Below are 14,468 nucleotides of genomic sequence, written 5' to 3' on the forward strand. Positions count from 1 at the left end.
AATTCAAATGCAGACTGAATCGATTTACATCCTGGTTAGAAAATATAAAACTTCAGACAAACAAAGATTCTATACAGTAGTTTGCAGTAGTTTCCAGAAGACTCTGCCCAGCAGACCCTCGTCTTACTTTAATAAATCTTCCTTCTGTGTTTCTACCTGACTCATGAATGCTTTCACAACCCACGAGCAAGCAGATACATTTACTTTTTGCTTTTGGTTTTGGTTTTGTTTTTGTTTCATCTTTCCTCCAGTCCTGAGGCTTCAACTCAACACATGCTAAAACCTAAAAGTGGGCAACAGTGTTGACAGATTGCTTAAAGAGCAGCACTTTAGTTCAGACTTGAAGAGAGGAAAGGGGTCTCTTTACACTCAGCGTGGAGGATTACTCTTGTTCTTTTCTTTTCTCCACCCCCTAGGATCCCAGCCCCCAAGCAATCTTTGGGCAGTAGCTGCAGTAACAGCAGCAGCAACAAGGATTCACAGGAACCTAAAATGCAGGAAGAGGGAGACCTCCTCTGATCAGAGCAACTATGGTCCCTGTGTGAAAGCACATAGCTTTTTTTGCCTTTACTCTTTTTGACAAATGTCTACCCCTATCCCCCATCCCCAGGAAGAAGGAATTTCACACTGGGGAGTTCTGAGTGGTCAATTTGGTGAAACACAGTATTACAAATAAGATCTTCCAGGGAACCAGCAGGGAGGTCAAATAATGATAACTTTTTGAGGGAAGAGGCATCGAACAAGTTTGAGTTTGTTATCCAGGGTGCTAGTTTTCACCACAAATGTTGGCTGTTAGTTTTTGAGGCTACTGATAAAACTGAAAGCAGCAGATGGAACTAGGGCTAGTGAAAACACTCCAAATCTGACTATTTTTCTCCTGACTCAACCACTTTTGTGGCTTTGCTCCCTAGATTTCTCTAAGTCTTTGGTTAACTTCCAAAGTTCTGATAGTCGATTCTGATCGCGATGAAAAAATTATTTTGTTGCTTTATGGAGGGGATAATTTTTATATGTCCTTACTCTGCCATTTTCACTAACATCACACATATAAAGATATATACCTGCCACATAGCTTAATACTTTTACTTATATAATTTAGTTATTTTTTCTCCTCCTCCTCCTACTCCTGCTCCTCTTCCTTCTCTTTCTTAGCTTCCATTTATTAGATTGAAATCTGTTCTACTAGCTTAAAAGTTATACCGTGTTTCCCCGAAAATAAGACCTAGCCGGACAATCAGCTCTAATGCATCTTTTGGAGCAAAAATTAATATAAGACCCAGTATTATATTAAATTATATTATATTATATTATATTATATTATATTATATTATATTATATTATATTATATTATATTATATTATATTATATTATATTACAAGACCTGGTCTTATAGTTAGATAAGACCCAATATTGTACTGTATTGTATTATATTATATTACATCATATTATATTAGACCCGGCCTCATTCATAGTAAAATAAGACCAGGTCTTATATTAATTTTTGCTTCAAAAGACACATTAGAGCTGATTGTCCAGCTAAGTCTTATTTTCGGGAAAACATGGTATATAATTTTTTTCCTTTTAGAAGTTACCCTTAATTTAACAAGAATCCACAATATCCTATATTTTTATGCCCTTTCTCAGAAAGTTTCAAATGTTTACTTTTTCCTCACCAAGATCACAGCTATAACACAAGTGCAAGCAGACCTCGGAGATATTGTGGGTTTGGTTCCTGACCACACAATAAAGCGAGTATCACAACAAAGTGAGTTATAATCATTTTCTGATAGTGGAGGCTGTTGTCTTCTATTTGTAAAAACAAAACAAAACCAAAAAAAAAGCAACATCTGTCAGCACAACAAAGTAAAGCACAGTAAAATGAGGTATGCCTGTAAATTAAACTACTCTTATCTGCTGACTGTGGAGCATGACCTGCCTGGGCTCTTCCCACAAAATGCTGCTGACCGCCTGGTGAGGTCCTACCCTGACACCCAATCAGGGCTAGGCCTGTGCAGTCACGTGGGTCTCTGCCAGCTCCGGCCTCTGCCAACCTCTTCGATATTATGCCCCACCACTCTCTTTTTCCGCTCATGGCACTGGACTACATTACCCTTCCAATGTGATGGCCAAGCACACTTAGTTCTTTACTCCTCTCCTTCTGTACTTGTGTACCCTCTGATTGGATTCTTTCCTCCACCCCACTGCTTCCTCATTAAGTGGTTCTGTTACCTGATTACATACTGAGATATGACAATAGTCTTCAGATGGAAGAAATGTCCTTACTTATTACACCCAGAAAAGAACATCATTTAAAACAGAGGATGTCCCTGCAGATGAGACTGAGCTCTCTGTTGTGTTCAGTTATATCCTGTGTGAAAGAGCCTATGTCATGGTTACCTAACTTTAGGGATTATCGTTATCAACTGCAGATTTTCAATAAAATTTCATTTAAAATTAAAATAATCCCTTTAATTTGTTCTGTGTTAACAAGATCAAAGTCCAGTCATCGATTACATCTGATATTAGCCTCCTACAACTGCAATGAGGCTTTTAAGACTTTTCTCCTTAGAATTCTGTGATGAATTGAGGGATGTATACTGTTAGCATACCACTTGGTTTTGAATTTCAAAGAATATGGCTTCTTTTCCTCGATTTATTCTCTAAAACTTGGTTCTGGAACTAGGAAAAAAATGCAGCTGCCTGATATACTTTTCTCTTGCTGACTGCACAGAAACAATAGCCAACCTGGACAGAAGACATATAGACACATCTAGAGAATATAACTCTTTCTGTACATCAGGGGACATCTAAATCCTTCATTACTTAGTGTCATCTCTCTATTTTCTTAGCAGCCTGAACACATTAGTTTTAAATGCTAATGGGAATTACTAGAATGCTCCTAAACACAGAATAGATTCCAAATTTGGTCTTAGCAGCTGTAGGCAATCATCAAACTGAATTACCTGAGGGGATATGGGAAGAGGGCAGATGCTAGTCAATTACCATTACCTAATTGTACCAGGGCACCTGGTATACATAGGATAGTAAAGTTTTTATTAGGCTGGAAAAGAGCTACCATTTGGGGGATTTCAAGCAGTTTCTGCCTATCAGGGAGAAAACTAAAATTTGCCTTTGGGGAAGACTCTTCTGTTCTCAGAGGGCACTTTTAGTAATACAAGTCAGTACCTATTTGTTATTTTGGGGAAACCTTCACATACTATTGAGAAACCCAAATACAGATGCTCCAGAATGAGCTTAATAATATGAACTGAAGAGCTTTCGCAGAACTGTCGTGCATTCGAGTTACAGATTTGTTTTTCCAGACCTGGACTGTCACTTCTAATTGCCTTGTAATTGTGTCTTGTTCTTGATAGGTGCTGTGATTCGTATCCAAGATAATTTACTCACCAGAGTTCAGGAATACAGATACTGTAAGAAGGAATTGACGTGTCCTCACCCTGCACACTAACTGCAATGCTGTCCTGAAGGCTGAAGAACCTTGCTTTGTGAAATGTACCCTAGTGATTATTCTGCCTCCATCATTGGGAACAATCTCACAGTGATGGATGGGGTTTGGGTTTTTCTGAGAGAGAAAAGATATGTTTTCTGTAAATTATCCTCAGAATAGTTTCATTATGAGGTAGAAAATAAAGTGAATGTTAGAGTAAGGAAGAAAATTATTTCCTTTTTTCATTACTCGTTGGGAACATTTGAGCCAGTATTCTCAGGTGTAGAGACCTTAGAAGCAGTCTTCATTGTTGGGTGTGCTGCGCTTCGGTTAAAAGCAAATCAAGAGCAGAAAGAGAGGTGAACTCTTAAAGGGCTCCAAGGTCAGGTTTGACCAAGAGGGGCTTAACATTCCCTTCAGTTTGACTAAACTTTAGACAGGCTTCTCTTAGATTCTAGCTCCCTCTTCTCCCACTTTTAGAGCATTTACTTTAGACAACTTGTAATTATGTGTTCTTCCTTTGAGATGTAAATATTTGAAAAATCTTTTACTTACTTTGCATCCCAGGACTGTCTTTCTCCAGGACCCAGGAGCCATTCCTTTAAAATATAATCATGAAGGGAAACCGTGTCCCTTTCTCTCATAGGAGAGTAAGAGCCCAACTTCTGTGGATGCCTTACTCACCAAGTTTTAAAACTACCTTCTATCCTGATGATGGGAGAAAGTTTACTTTTCCTTTGGGTAAGACCCCTTAGGAAACACAGCGGGCATATGACAACCTCCTCCCCAACTCTAGAAATACTCTCCCACCTGCCCTTTCTTTCTGTGGAGTGACTCAGACTGAGTGCTGATTGCTTTGCCCCTTCCCCATTGCTTTGATCAAGTCTTCCTTACCTACTGAACTTCAATGCAATTCTGCTTTAGCATGTTTGCTCCTTTGGACTGTTTGGATGATAATAACTAGTAGTGTTTGCAATTCACTGCAATGTATAGTATTTGTCTTGGTGGGTAGGGACTGTGTCTTATTGCATAGCAATGAAATGGTGACTCTGGCCACATGGCGCTCTCCAGGGTACTGCTGACACCATGGAACTCGGTTTTATTAAAATATTTAGGAATTTTGTGTAAAAGGTACTTTGGGCACTGGCAAGCACATTCTTTAAACATTAATTTTTCAAATAATTAGTTACTTAGCAAATATGATATCATAACCCTCCCTCAAAATTTTTGGCCCCTGTTTAGTTTGATGGAAATGTTGGGTATCCCTGTAGTATTGTTACACGGATGTTTATTCCTCAAACTCACAAAGTTATGCAATTAAAATAGGTGAATTTTATTGTGAGTGATACCTTACTAAAGGAGAAAATATATTTTTAAAACTAATAGAAAACTACAAACAACAGTGAAACAATGTTTGGGTCCCTGTCATATTTCTTTGGGTTCTTTCCTCAGTTATTTTATAGAAGAAGCAATCAGAATAAAACCAATTGTCACTTCTCTCCAAAAATACTTTAGCCAGTGTATAAACAATTAATATATAAGAACTAATTTTTATTTTTTATCTATTGTAATTCTGTCTGTAAAATATAGTCATCAGAAAAGATATTTAAGTAACTTGAAAATATATAGTACACATTTTAAATTGGTTCCCTACGATAAGGACTATAATAATAAGATTACGCTGTTTCTAAAATCAGTGGCTTCTGTAGCAAAACAGTGGTATGGCTTCCTGAATTTTTCAGTGTCTTTCTGTTTCATATTTGCTAAATAACACAAATATTTGAATAAGCAGGGATTAAAACAATGCTTACCAGTACCCCAAACACCTTTCATTCAAAATTAACAAAATAGATATTATTCCCATTTTTCAATGTCATTCTTCCTCTGCTCCACTTTAAGCCAACAATTTTGCCTGCCATTATTTTTCATTTCTTTTCTTTGTAACCTTTCATTTGTAACAGAGAGAAGTAGCTTATGAAAGAAGTCCATGTTTAACAGTCTTAGTGAGATTTATGCATTTTGCTAATTTATATGGCAGATGTCTAGGTGAATCACACCAAAAATTTTCTTAGTTATGTCATTTAGTTTTGCGTTATATAAGTAGTTAAAGGCATGATGTATTCAATTTTTAATTTTGTAGACTACTCTTATATGTCTTTGATTGTTTTAAGTAGATACATGATATCCCCTATAGTTGTAAAAAATAAAAATACAAAAATTTTAACTATTTGGAGGTTGAATTAAATTTCATCATTAAAAGTATTCAGATTTTAATAAAGAGCAAAAGAAGGCTGTATTTGTTATTTTGTATGCAAATATAGTGGAACACTATAACATAGCAATTTGTTTTGAAGGAACTATCTCACCACAGGATTTTGGGTATGAAGACTGAGTATTTAAGGGGCAGCTGGATGGCTCAGTTGGTTAGAGCATGAGCTCTCAACAACAAGGTTGTCAGTTCAATTCCCGCATGGGATGGTGGGCTGCACCCCCTGCAACTAAGATTGAAAATGGCAACTGGACTTGGAGCTGAGCTGTTCCCTCCACAACTAGATTGAAGGACAACGATTGGAGCTGATGGGCCCTGGAGAATCACACTGTTCCCCAATTAAAAAAAAAAAAAAAAAAAGAATGAAATTTTCAAGTTGACAATTAAAAACATAAAAAGACTGCGTATTTAAGTCCCCTGTCCTGATACATGCATAACAAAAACATGAATTTGAGATTATAGCATAAAGTGCTAAATGAGATGCTATAGGGTTTACAGAGAATGACCAGGATATTGTGGGAACCACATCATCTGAAAAACATTTGACAAAAATTGAGTAAGAAAAGACGTAGAAAGAATGGACATGACAAACTTTTTCTATGTGGGCACAAATGGTAGAACTAAAAGAAATGAGTGTAAGTAACAGAGAAGCAGATGACAGCTCAATCAGAGGAAGAAGTTTTAACAGAGCCACCTCAGGTGTTGGTAAACTTTCATAAATGTCCTAAAGGTGCAAAAGGTGTTCGTTCAAGTAAAGTTTGTGTGGCTACTTAGTATGTTATAGAGAAGATGTACACATTGAATTCTGGATAAAACAATGTTAAACTGACTCTCAGCATTCTAACAGTCTCTCAGGCAGGGTCATGCTCCTTTCTTCAAGTGCCCTGAGATGATTTCTATTGTCATGGAGACCATGATGAAAAGGGCTTTGAGCTCTGTGTTTCACCTGGGAAAGAAGAAATGGGCTTGAGTACCTGAAATGGTGGCAGACAAACTATCTCCAGTCTCTGCTCTGAACTGCATAGTTCGGTGTCTCTTATGAAATCCCTCATCCCTTCTTTAACGAAGGAGTGCCCTGCAAATGAACTGGTGCTATACCCATAGCTTAGCAATGATAGATGCTATGTTTTTCTAATGTAGCATAAATAGATATCAGCTTCCATATGAGCTGCTAATTGCCCTTAGTACCTCTAAAGATGGCTACTGGTCATTCATAAGCCCAGTTGATTTGAGTGAAAGCCTCACCCAAACCACGTACTTAAACATGACCCAGGTTCCCTGCTCTCTTCCTCATTATGTCTCTCTACTCCACTTCCTTCCTTTCTTTCTGTTGTCCCATTATTATTTTCCTCCCCTTTACAAGTTCACTATGCATACCAAAAAGAGAAAAAGAATTTAAATGATTTCTTCCACAGCATTCCATCTTCACTTTATTTTCTTCTACTTTTCTAGTCATGGTATCTTTTTCATGTTTCCTTAAATCTTTTCCTATATTGGATCTTATTCCTTCCTTTCTACCTTTCTTCCTTGAACTCTTACTACTTTCCAGGTACTTAAGGACACAAAGAAAAATAAAACATGACTTCTCCTCACACTATGCCGTATGTGAGGGAAACGTTTAAAAAGTTTAGAGTGGGGGGAAAAGCAATTCCATGAGGCAGCAAGGCGTGAGCTGACCTTTTACTGCAAAAAGCAGTGATTCGCTCCAGGCCTGCCTATAAAATGATTATTCTTTTTTAGGAGGTTCAGCACTTTGTATTTCTTTAGAGAAGTAAGTTCCATGTTGAAAATGCAAGATAATATTTTCTGTGCTTCATTAAGTATATTGGTATAGAGTACAACAGGTACCTTACTGCCTGCCTTGTTCTTCACTTTCAGAAGAGTACCAAAAGATCTCTTTAAGATGACCTGTTTTCATAAAAATCACTAAGCAAGGAAATTTCTACCCTGCTCTGAAGAAATAATTAGGTTGCTTGCTGTAGCCTTGAGCAAAAGGACAAATGTGAAGCTGCCCTGGATCCCTGGCTATTTTCAGCACCTCAGAGGATGACAAGGTGAATAAAAACCCTCGGTGGCTGAAGATCATCCAGGAGCAAAACTCTACTCTCAGTAACTTGACTATTTATCTTTTTTTTTTTGTAATAAACACTATGTTTGCCTCTCACATTCAATACTTCCTAAGCTCTGATGTACCTTTATCTCCAATTTTTCATGTTTCCATTCCCTTTCCTTCACGCCTATTAACGTCCTGTCCAAATCCTTTATCATCATCATCCCACTCTCTAAATAATCTTTTGCATTACCCACAGAGCTCCAGTCCTAAAAGTGTTGAAATATTTCATTCTAAACGCCACATCTTTAATAACTAGTTGGTGTATGGAGTTACAGGTCAAAACCCCTCACAATATGTACATCTTCAACACAGCAAATGTTTATTAGTTATTTTAATATCTATTACCCATTGTGTTAGGCCAAGGAAATACAATAGTGAGCAAAAATAGACATAATAGCAGTTGCAGCTGATGTAGGAAGCACACATTAATCAAGTAATTGTAAAAATAAAATTCAACTAAGAGAAAGTGCTGTGGGAGTTTTTACCGGGAACGTTGGACCTAGTCAGGAAGGTTTTCCTAAGGGAGTGATGTTTCATCTGAGAGCCCAGAGCTGAGTATGAGTTACTCAGGGGCAGAAAGGAAAGAGGGAATTTTCTGGAAGAAGGAAACACCAGTCTGTAACCTACACCAGATAAAGTCTGCCTCCAGCCCAACCAGAGCTCTGGAGCAAGGATTGCCTGTTAGAGAAGTCCTGCACTGGGACAAATGATGAGGTTCTTTTACTACCGCCTTGCTTGTCATTAGCCAGGGCAGTGTGACATGGCTGGAAAGCTGAAACAGCCCCTAAAAATGTTATCAGCTAGAGCAGGGGTGTCAAAACTGCGGCCTGCGTGCCAACTGCAGTCCGCAATCCATTGTTAATTGGCCCGCAGCAAATTCCAAAAATATATTTAGTTTACTTAAATAAACCAGGTGAGGCAATACGTACTTCACCTCGAGTGAGTGGCCCGGCTGTTTGTGTATTTTACCGCATGTGGCCCTTGGTAAAAAACGTTGAAAAAAGTTTGGACACCCCCGAGCTAGAGGCTCTCAACTGACTACTTTCCGAGGAGCTGGGTGGGGAGTTCTTTCCTGAGGAGAGATCTGTGTGGTGCTTCTCCATGTCTACCACAGTCCCCAATAATATCAATACCAGAGAGCAGGAACAACATCTTAATAGCCTAATAAGTGCCCGTATAAATAAAACGGCTTAAACCACTTTAAAAAATCCACTTTGGTGCTAAGTGGCAAGAACTCAACTTTGAACCCAGATGTATACAATGCCAAAGTCCATCATCTTCTCACTGTTCAAATTCAACATGTATTGTCTAAGCTTCATCTTGGTGCCAAGCTCTGTCCTAGACACCAGTGGGACCACAATGAACAAAACTGACAAAAAGAGTTGTATTTCAAGATTCTAAAACAACTTAGAACCACCATAGCAAAAAGGTGTTACATATTCCAGATTTCACTGAGGGAGGAAATGTAATTAGAGAAGTAAGTTTGACATTTATTCATCACTTCCTCTCCTACATTCCTTCAAATTTTTCCTTTAAAAAAAATAATAAATCAGTCTAGAGGAGGGCTTCTTGGCAGAATCTTATGCTTTTGGGCTGGCAAGAATGACCTCACCTCCTCCTCCCAACCAGTTCTTCTAGCCCCTAAGGTTTTTCTTTCACAGGGAGTGAGTCCTCTTTGCTGAGTGGCTGCACTCTACAGGCAGTCTAAAGATGTGGTGTTAACAGGACTGTTTGGTGGTGGAACATGTCTACCTGTTGCAGAACAGGCTTTCTTGTGAGTGTACGTTCTTAATGCAATTGTTTTCTTCAGGTTCCAGCTGTGCTCTGACATGAACCAGCATAGATGGATTACCTCAACTCTCTGATTGGCTCCTTGTGAAATGATGAAAATGAGTAAGATCTGGGTGTTTTTTTTCCACCCCCAGCTCGGAAATCTTTTATAAAACACTATGCTGGGCCCCACTCCAAATCCATAAAATCAAAAGCTATAGGGGTGGGTTGAAGGCATCATAAGTTTTAAAAGCTCTCCAGCTTTTGCTATTAGCAGACAAGGTTGAGAATTATTAGATGACATAAACAAATAAGCTGCATGATGGATAAGGTCCTTTGTAGTACTAACAATTTATAATTCCATGAAAAGCCCAACTACCCCTGGTACTGATTCATTTGTCAATATAAATGTATTGAGTGTATATTATGAATGTAACAGTGTGTCAAACAAAAAAGTCATAAAAGTAAACTTTCCCTGGTGGCTGTGATAACTTACAGTCTAGAAGAAGGTTATGAATATCTATTAGTGCACTGGGTGAATCCTATGAATGCACATTTTTCACTGGACTGTATCAGATAAGATGCTGGAGGTCCTTACCTCCAGATACTCACTTTATAGAATTGCTCTGCTACTCAAAGATAGGAGATAGAGCAGATTCCTTCTTCTATCTTTGCACACTGATTTTTTTTAAAACAAAATTAAGTTAATTATTGACTTTTCTGCTACATTTCGATTAGTGATAGATTTACTTCCTTTATCCACAATAATGTGAAAAGTTTAACCCAAAACTCTGCTTTGAACTGGCAGATAGTTAGAGGTCATGTGATGCAATTTTCCTACCAAACAACAGATTAGTAAAATGACCTTGTTCAAGGTCATACTTATGGATTATTATTGTAATCTACAGAACTCAGGTGTTCTGATTCTCAGTTCAGTGATCATCCCATTACAGCAGCCACTGTTTAGGACTTTCAGGCAGGTAATAAATCTTTTGCTTAACTATCAGAGATGTGGAATACTGAGTTCCATTTGTTTGATGACAACCATAAAACTCTGTTGAAATCACAATAAATGTAAGATCATCCAATATTGTTTGAAAAGCCACTTCTTTGCAGACATTCATTTGAGTGGGATTATTCAGTCTCTACCATTCAAATAGAGTAACATTTTAAATCAAGGAGGAAATATTACAGATAATTGTATTGCTCCATGGGTTTCTTTGCTAATGTGTTTCATCACACTAAATTGGTAACAAAAATTCTACCTTTTAAAACAAATATATATCTCAAAGTGACTAGTTATTATTCACAGTCACCAAAAGTTTTATAAACTTGCACTGTCTTTTTTTGTAATGCCTTTTTTACCAGCTTTACTAAGATATAACTGACATATAACACTGTATAAATTTAAGGTACACAATGTATTGATTTGATATCCTTATATATTGGGAAATGATAACCACACTTGCATTAGTTAACACCTCCATCACCTAACTACCATTTCTGTTTTGTGTTGAGAACATTCAAGATCCACTCCTTTAGCAACTTTAAAGTATATAGTACAGTATTATTAACTATAGTCACCAGGCGTTACATTATATCCCCAGGACTTAATTATTTTATTATAAGGGGAAGTTTGTACCTTTTGGCCACCTTCACCCACTAACATTATTGAAATGATAAAATTATAGAAATGGAGAACAGATTAGTTGTTGCCAGGGTTTAAAAAAGGAGGCGGGGGTAAGAGGGAGGGGTATGTGGTTATAAAAGGACAACATGAGCTGTTTCTGATGGAAATATTCTGTATTATAACAGTATCAATATCATATCCTGGTGATGATGTTAGAATATAATGTTGCAAGATGGAACCACTGAGGGAAACTGGGTAAAGTGTACATGTATTACTCTGTGTTGTTTCTTACAACCGCGTGTGCATCTACACTTATGTAAAAATTAAAATATATTAATTAAGAAGAAAAATTCCTCTATGCAAACAAAAATTAAAAAGAAAACTATTATTTGCACTTTGTCGTGTTACCTGCAAAACTTCTCAAATCCCTAACAAAATTCCAACAAGACATATGCTGCCATAGGAAACTGAGATGAAACACACTGGGACCGAGAATAGTTAGAGGGATGGGGGGCAAGGGATGAAGAAGGAGGCAATGGTTCCAAGTAAAACATATATTAAATAATCTCCTTGACATAACCAGTGAACAAACTCAAACTATGAGGAGGAGACCAGCGCAACACTCAGTGACCCAGCCCACATACTGGAACCTTGACTAATACAAAAACAATATTCCTTTTTTAAGAATCAGTTTCTTTTGAAATCACAAAAATAAATAATTCTGTTACCTCCACGAAAGCACAAAATGAATGTATATATTATGAGGACTCAAATTTAGCATTAGTGTTTTGTAAAAGTTAAGCATATGTATATGAAAGCAAATTTTGTGACTATTGACATTTTTGTTTGTCATATCTGAGTTTTTGTTGCTCAAAGCACTTAGGAGAAGTCGGCATATAAGATTCACTTTGACAAGGTTGCCATTTGACTAGTTAAGTTTGCAATTTTTTAATTCTTAAGAGATTTAGCTTATAAAATTTTAGTTTTTATTTGTTAACTATATAAGAAGCATTAAGTATTTATATATTTGTAAGTTAAATATATTGAGTATCAAAGCAAACACAAAAAGTCAAAAGCCCTTTGGATGTTCAGTCACATGGCAAAGCCAGGTTGACACTCCTACCTGCTGAGGGATCGATTCTGATACCCTGGCTTGCCTCCACACAGGATTAGCGGTCTCATACCAAATCAGTAATTTGCATTTCTCCAAGTATTCGCAACAAAAGTTGTTAGACATATGATACAGCTGAGCTCCTTATTCTGAACCAGAGCTTACAAATACAATAGCTGGGAACAGTATCGTTCACCATGAATAGGCAGCTGGGACCAGTATAATTTGTGCTCCCCTCAGTGTTGCTGAGATCAAAAGTTACCCCTATGATAAAATGGAAAAGGAAACGATCAGCTTAGTTCTGATAGGGCCCAAATGTTTAGCAGTCCCATGTATTGCCATTCTGATATGATAATTTGGGGGACGGCAGAGACCACACTGGGAGTGAGTAAGCTCATTATGTACAGTTGTACCTAAGTCAAGACAATTCCTAGAATTGTACACTGCACAAATTGCACACGCACACATGCACGAGAGAGAGAGAGAGAGAGAGAGAGAGAGAGAGAGAGAGAGAGAAACTCAGCTAAAGGTTGGAGATAAGAATAAAGAGATCCAGAAAAACAGGTGTTAAAAAAAGAAGAAGTATAAACCTGAAGTAAATAAGTAATATGTAAGTAATATGAAACTGCATCCTCATTAACTCCAATGACTGTGGATTGACTCTAGCTGCCCTCACACTAGCCTAAACATTAGATGTGCATTGGAAAAGATTCTTCACGTACAATAAAGGACACAAAGGTGAAATTACTGTGAATTTGTGTACGTCTTAATTCTTAAATTGGAAGTGTTACCTGTTTCATACTTGGAGTTGTTCTGGAGGCAGAATCTCAAGAATAAAATGTTGGGAAGCCCTCAAATTCCCCATCCTCTAAATGTGTGTTCCCTGACAGGGGCCAGCAAAAGGTACATGAAACAAATCTGGTAAAATCTGGACCAGAAGCTTTTTATCTCCTGACAGCCTTATGAGTATCAGGAGATAATTTATAGCTGATTTACCCTGCATTATGAGACAGTTACAGATGTATCACAGCTCTTCTCAATCATTTAGTTATGAGCTTATTAACTTGCTAGCAGCAGGAGTAATATCTCACTATTTGAGAAAGAGAGGAGATATGTTAGTGATTAAATGATTTCATTAAATTACTTAATAAACAATCTGTCACTTTTCATGTTTCATAAACCCGAGCACATTTATGAAGGACAGGGAAGTAGATTCCTTAACATATTTTATATAAAGCTTATGAGGTTGAGGAAAGGGGAATTTCAAAGTACCTCAGATTCCCTCCTTGATTTACATTTATTTACTATCTGATGAAGCAAAGAAAAAAGAGACCTACTTAGAAAATAGGTTTCAAGTTTGCTATTGAGTAAATAAGGGAAACAAGAAGTCGTATACACTCTTATATACATAATACACACACACACACACACACACACACACACACACGCGTGCGCACACTCATCATTTAATGAAATTGCTGGCCCAGACTGCTCAAATTCCAGCTCTGCCACTTTATTTGCTGCCTATGTGACCCTCAGCAGGTTATATAAGTGCTATGATTCTTAGTTTTATTTTCCATAAAATGAGGGCAATAGTAGTACTTACCTCTTAGGATTAAAACTATTTCGCAAGCACTTAGAACGTTCAATCAAAGAGAATAAAATACCTAGGAATAAATTTAACTAAGGAGGTTAGAGACTGGTACTCAGAAAACTAAAACACAGTAAGGAAAGAATTTGAATATGTACGATACAAATAAATGGAAAAATATACCATGCTCATGGATAGAAATAATTAATATAGTTAAAATGTCCATACTACCCAAAGCAGTCTACACATTCAATGTAATCCCTAACAAAATACCAATAGAATTTTTCACAGAATTAGAATAATAATCCTAGCATTTGTAAGAAACCACAAAGACCCCAAATAGCCAATCGCAAGCAAGAAGAAGCAAGTTGGAGGTATATGCTACCTGATATCAAACTATACTGCAAGGCTAAAATAATCAAAGCAGCAGGGTACTGGCATAAAAACAGACACATAGATCAATGGAATAGAACAGAGAGCCCAGAAATAAATCCATTCCTCTATGGTCATTTAATCTGTGACAAAGGAGGCAAGAA

This window comes from Rhinolophus sinicus, linkage group LG05 (assembly GCF_036562045.2).
Source record: "Rhinolophus sinicus isolate RSC01 linkage group LG05, ASM3656204v1, whole genome shotgun sequence".
NCBI lineage: Eukaryota > Metazoa > Chordata > Mammalia > Chiroptera > Rhinolophidae > Rhinolophus > Rhinolophus sinicus.